Source organism: Sus scrofa, unplaced genomic scaffold (assembly GCF_000003025.6).
Source record: "Sus scrofa isolate TJ Tabasco breed Duroc unplaced genomic scaffold, Sscrofa11.1 Contig1815, whole genome shotgun sequence".
NCBI classification, from domain to species: domain Eukaryota; kingdom Metazoa; phylum Chordata; class Mammalia; order Artiodactyla; family Suidae; genus Sus; species Sus scrofa.
This window is the reverse complement of record NW_018084954.1, coordinates 276,437-283,033: the sequence shown is the minus strand read 5'-3', so window position 1 is coordinate 283,033 and position 6,597 is coordinate 276,437.

Sequence of the window (6,597 nt, the reverse complement as noted above, 5' to 3'; positions counted from 1 at the left end):
CACCTGAAAAGATGCTCAACATCTCTGATGACTAGAAAATGCAAATCAAAACTACTCTGAGATAACGACCTTACACCAATCAAAATGGACATCATCAAAAGTCTATAAACAATAGATGCTGAAGAGGGTGTGGACAAAGGGAATCCTCTTACACTGCTGGTAGAAATGTAAATTGGTACAACTGTTATGGAAAACAGTATGGAGGTTCCTCAAAAACTTGAAAACATAACTACCATTTGAGCCAGCAACACCACTCTTGAGCATCTATCTGGAGAAAATTATAATTCAACAAGATACATCAACCCTGGTGTTCATTGCAGCACTATTTCCAATAGCCAAGACATGGAAACAACCTAAATGTCTTAAAAAAAGAGGAATGGATTAAGACGAAGTATATTACCTGGTATATTAACAGGCCATTAACAACAACAAATGGTATATTACCTGGTTATTAAAAAGAACAAAATAATGTAATTTGCACTAATATGGATGGATGTATTAAGCGAAGTTAAACAGTGAAAGAAAAATATCATATCAGTTGTATGTGAAATACAAAAAAAATATACAAATGAACTTATTTGAAAAACAGAAACAAACTACAGACTTTGGTAAACAAACTTATGTTTACCAAAGTGGATATCTGGAGGGGAAGAGAGAGACTGCATGTTTGTGCTCAGCATATTCACATTGGTAGATGGAATGACTGGCCAATGGGAACCTACGGTATGGCACAGAGAAATCTATACAGTATTATATGATAATCTATGTGCAAAAAGCAGTTGAAATAATGGATGTGTGTACATGCAGAACTGATTCACTTTGTTGCATGGCAAAAATTATCACAACATTGTAAATTAACCATATGTCAATAAACTTTTAAAAAATGAAAAAAGATTTAAAGTTTTACTTCCTTAAAAAGTCACATTGTGTGTAAAAAAACAGGCACAATGCACATAGAAAAATCAGAACAAGTAAAGATAATTACCAGAATAATAAGTTGTTTTCCTAATAGCCCATGAAGAACTTTAACATATTAAAAATTATCATTATGAACTCATAGATGTAAATATGTTTTATCAGCTTAAATCCATTAAAAATTACTATTCACTTTGAGGAAAAAACTGTCTCATCATTAGCTAGTAGGAACTCAACTCAAAAACCTCAAGATGCTTCCTGAATCCTTCTGAAATGACCACTGAACTTTCAGATAGGTTTGTTGTTGTTGTTGTTGTTGTTCTCTTTTACAAGATGTCTAAGCTAATCTTGTGCATTTCCTGCCTCATAAAGAAAATCAGACATTTTTCCAGAGGGACCCTATAAAACTTGTTGACTAGATTCTGGTCAGGATGCCTCCCAATTCTTTTTAAGTATGAGAAAATATTTCTTATTTAAATTGTAACATAGAGACAAAACATTCCATAGACAAACACACACACACACACACACAATTTGTGCCTTTATTTCCTTTCTCTTGAAGGGAAATTGCCTTTCTACATGCAAGAACAGGTATTTTTCTATATTTTGAAGGCATTTCTTTCATTTACACCAGGACATATCTTAGAGCTCCTTTATCTGGATCAAGTATCACAAGCGTGTGTTTCAAACTATATATTGAAGTTCTGTTATTTTTCAAAATTTCTTGGATTATAATTTTTAATATAGCTTCTGTTGCATTGTTATTTTCCTTTAGGGAATCCAATGTTTTGGTGATGGATCATTCTTCTGAATTTTCCATACCAACATAACTCAAATTTTTACGGAAGTATAGCTGATATAGAATATTATATTAATATCAAGTGTGCAACATTCATAATTTTTATAAATTTTGATACATTCAAAGTTAATACAAAATATTGGATATATTCCCTATGTTACTCAATATACCCCTGCAGCTTATGTATTTTACACATAGTACTTTGAATTTCTCAGTCCTCTAATCCTCTTACACCATGTCCATTTCCTCTCCCACTGCTAACTGCTAGTTTGTTCTCTATATCAGTGATTTTGTTTCTGTTTTTTATATTCTTTAATTTTTTTATTTTTTAGACTCCACATATAAATTTCTTTATTTTTTAAATTTATTTTTTCTTATTATTTCACCAAACATTTATTTTTTCACTGTACATTATGGAGACCAAGTTACACATACATGTATACATAATTTTTTTCCCATTGTCATGCTACATTGTAAGTATCTAGACATAGTTTTCAGTGCTACAGAGCAGGATCTCACTGTTAAACCATTCCATGAGCAATAGTTGGCATCTGTTGACCCCAAACTCCCAATCTCTCCCACTCCCACCCCCTCCCCTTGGGCAACCACAAGTCTATTCTCCAAGTCCATGATTTTCTTCTCTGTGAAAAAGTTCATTGGTGCTGTATATTAGATACCAGATGTAAGTGATATCATATGGTGTTTGTCCTTCTCTTTCTGACTTACTTCACTCAGTATGAGTCTCTAGTTCCATCCATGTTTCTGCAAATGCCATTATGTCATTCTTTTTTATGGCTGAGTAGTATTCCATTGTATATATATACATATATATATACATATATATATGTATATATATACACCATATCTTCCTAATCCAATCATCTGTCAGTGGACATTTGTGTTGTTTCCAGCTATTGGCTATTGGAAACAGAGCTGCAATGAATATGCAGGTGTATGTGTCATTTTTTAAGGAAAGTTTTGTCTGGATATATGCCCAAGAGTGGGATTGCTGGATTATATGATAGTTCTATGTATAGATTTCTAAGGTACCTCCATACTGTTCTCCATAGTGGCTGAACCAGCTTACATTCCCACCAACAGTGCAGGAGGGCTCCTTTTTCTCCACACCCGCTCCAGAACTTGTTATTAGTGGACTTATTAATGATGGCCATTCTGGCTGGTGTGAGGTGGGATCTCATGGTAGTTTTGATTTATATTTCTCTAATAATCAGGGACGTTGAGCATTTTTTCATATGCTTGTTGACCATCTGAATATCTTCCTTGGATAAATGTCTATTCAGGTCTTTTGTCCATTTTTCCATTGGGTGATTGGATTTTTTTGCTGTTGAGTTGTATAAGTTGCTTGTATATTCTACAGATTAAACCTTTGTCAGTTGCATCATTTGAAACTATGTTCTCCCATTCTGTAAATTGTCTTTTTGGTTTCATTTTGGTTTCCTTTCCTATGCAGAAGCTTGTCAGTTTGATAAGCTTTCTTTGGTTTATTTTTGCTCTTATTTCTTTTGCTTTGGGAGACTGACCTGAGAAAATACTCGTAAGGTTGATGTCAGAGAATGTTTTGCCTATGTCCTCTTCCAGGAGTTTGATGGTGTCTTGTTTACATTTAAGTCTGTAAGCCATTTTGAGTTTATTTTTGTGCATGGTGTGAGGGTGTGTTCTTGTTTCATTACTTTGCATGTGGCTGTCCAGGTTTCCCAACAATACTTGCTGAAAAGACTGTCTCTTTCCCATTTTATGTTCTTGCCTCCTTTGTCAAAGATTAATTGACCATAGGTGTATGGGTTTCTTTCTGCATTCTCTATTCTGTTCCATTGTTTTATATGTCTGTTTTGGTACCAGTTCCAAACTGTTTTGATGACTGTGGCTTTGTAGTATTGCCTGAAGTCTGGAGAGTTATGCCTCCTGCTTGGTTTTTGTTCCTAAGGATTGCTTTTGAAATTCTGGGTCTTTTGCGGTTCCATATAAATTTTTGGATTGTTTGTTCTAGTTCTGTGAAAAATGTGATGGGTAATTGAATAGGGATTGCATTGAATCTATAGATTGCTTTGGGTAGTATGGCCATTTTTACCATATTAATTTTTCCAACCAAGGAGCATGGGATATATTTCCATTACTTTGAATCCTCTTTAATTTCCTTGATTAATGTTTTATAGTTCTCAGCATATAAGTTTACCACCTTGGCCAGGTGTATTCCCGGGTATTTAATTTTTGGGGCACAATTTTAAAGGATATTGTATTTCTGTATTCCTTTTCTAATGTTTCATTATTGGTATACAAAAATGCAATGGATTTTTTAATGTTAATCTTATATCCTGCAACTTTGCTGAATTTGTTAATCAGTTAAAGTAGTTTTGGACAGTTTTATCTCTTCTCTTCCTATTTGGATACATTTTATTTCTTTTGTTTGTCTAATTGCTGTGGCTAGGACTTCCAGTACTATGTTGAATAGCAGTGGTGAGAGTGGGCATCCCTGTTTGTTCCAGATTGTAGTGGGAAGGCTTTCAATTTTTCTCCAATGAGTATTATGTTTTCTGTGGGTTTGTTATAAGTGGCTTTGATTATGTTATGGAATGTTCCTTCTATACCCATTATGGTGAGAGTTTTTATCATAAATGGATTTTGGACATTGTCACATGCTTTTTCTGCATCTATTGGGATGATCATGTGATTTTTGACTTTTCTTTTGTTAATGTGGTGTATAATTTGCTTTAAAGTCACTGTCTCAGAGGGCATCTTTATATCTGTTGGCTATGAATTTCCAGACAGAAATACACTGATATCAATGCAGAAAGATCCCTCAGAATTTGAATGAAAATTTTAAATTAGCATTTTAAGGAATATCATTATTGAATCTAACTTATTTGTAGTCACACGTATTCTCATTATTTTAATCCCAAATGTTTTAGGGACCAATTATTTATATTCCAAAATTCTGTGCAAACTAACACTGTAAACCAAACAAGAGATACTACAAGATTTTTTCAATGAAATCTAGGTAATGAAAGTATTCAAATTTATTTTTTAGTATTTGTTAATAATACTTATTTATCTGAAGTATTAAGTCTTTTTGTTGTTATTGTTGTTAGGTTTTAACTACTCAGTTATATTCCCAACTCTTCTCAAAACTGAAGGCTGTGGAAAAACTAGGAAGAGACTGACACTTCATATCACTAACTTTTTCTGATTAAGGTGGAATCTCAAACATACAGGTAACAACATAAAATAACTCCGTTAATTAATTCAGGTACTTATACAGAAATTCTTTTTTCAATTAGGATGAATATTTAAGTGGCCTATAATTAATATTTTATTTATTTATTTAATTTTTTAGTTCTTTATGTCTTTTTATGGCAACACCCACAGCATATGGAAGTTTCCAGGCTAGGGGTCAAATCAGAGCTGTAGATGCCAGCCTATGCCACACCAACAGCAATGTCAGATCCAAGCTTTATCTGTGACCCACACTACAGCTAGTGGCAACACCAGATTCTTAACCCAATGAGCAAGTCCAGGGATCAAACCTGCGAACTCAAGGATGCTAGTCAGATTCATTTCCGTTGTACCACAAAACTCCCACTTTAAAAAAACCAATAATAATAAAAAAGATGTGCCATGAATAATTTTCTTCCTTCCTTCCTTCTTTTCTTTCTTTCTTTCTCTCTCTTTCTTTCTTTCTTTCCTTTTTTCTTTTGTATGGGCCACACCCATGGCATATGGAACTTCCAAGGTTAGGGGTCGAATCAGAGAAGTAGCCTCCAGCTTACACCACAGCCACAGCAACACCAGATCCAAGCCATGTCTGAAAACTTCACCACAGCTCATGGAAATGCCAGATCATTTAACCCACTGAGTGAGGCCAGAGATCAAGACTGCATCCTCATGGATACTAGTTGTGTTTGTTAGTGCTGAGCCATGACAGGAACTCATCTTTGTAGACTCTCATTCAAAATTAAAACACGCAAACTTCAGAAGAGGTCAATAAGTTTCACTGTTAGAACAACCAGTCAAGTCCCTGAGTATCACTAGCAGAATAGTGAAAATAGTTTATGTATCACAAGTTGCTGTAGTGATAGTAAGACTGGAATCAAAATCAAATTTTGCACAGAGCATGGTACAGATCTTGTAAGAAATATAAATCATACTAAACCTCAAAATGCCTCCAGCATCATAAGGAAATTGTGTGTACATGTATGAAAAAAAAAACCATAGACTATACAAGAGCTATTGTAAGCTATCAGGTATATAAGACTTGGTTGAGAGTACAGAAATTGGAAGTTAGAATCATCTGGATCATTTAGTTAAAACTTTATTAATTTACCGTTCTATGTAAACTAAGTTTACATAAAGGAAGAAAGGATGCATGTATAAGGGCAAAAATCAACAAGAACATGACATAGACAGGGTCAGTGTTCATAAAAATGGGTATGGCCTTGCAAGAAGGATGAAAGAATTGGTAAACAATGCACATTTTATTCCTTAAATATCTGAGTTTATCTTCCTTTTAAATTTAATTTTATTGGAATATAGTTGATTTACAACATTGTGTTGGATTCAGGGGTACAGCAAAGTGAATTAGTCACATGTATTTAAAACTGAATGTCCTTTCTTTAATCCTTCATGACATTCATGAAATCCTAAGGGGTAAATATAATATATCTGATCTTTGCTCATTTAAAACATTCACAACACTGGGAGAGCATATGAAAACTTCTTCCTCAATGAAAAAGTTTATATGTACAGAAAAGGTGATTTTAAATCTACTTTAAGGATCTTTACTTGTAAAAACTAACACAGACCTTATTTGAGATGAATAAAACAAACATGAGTTCCCTAGATTTACATATTATACATCCATAAATTCA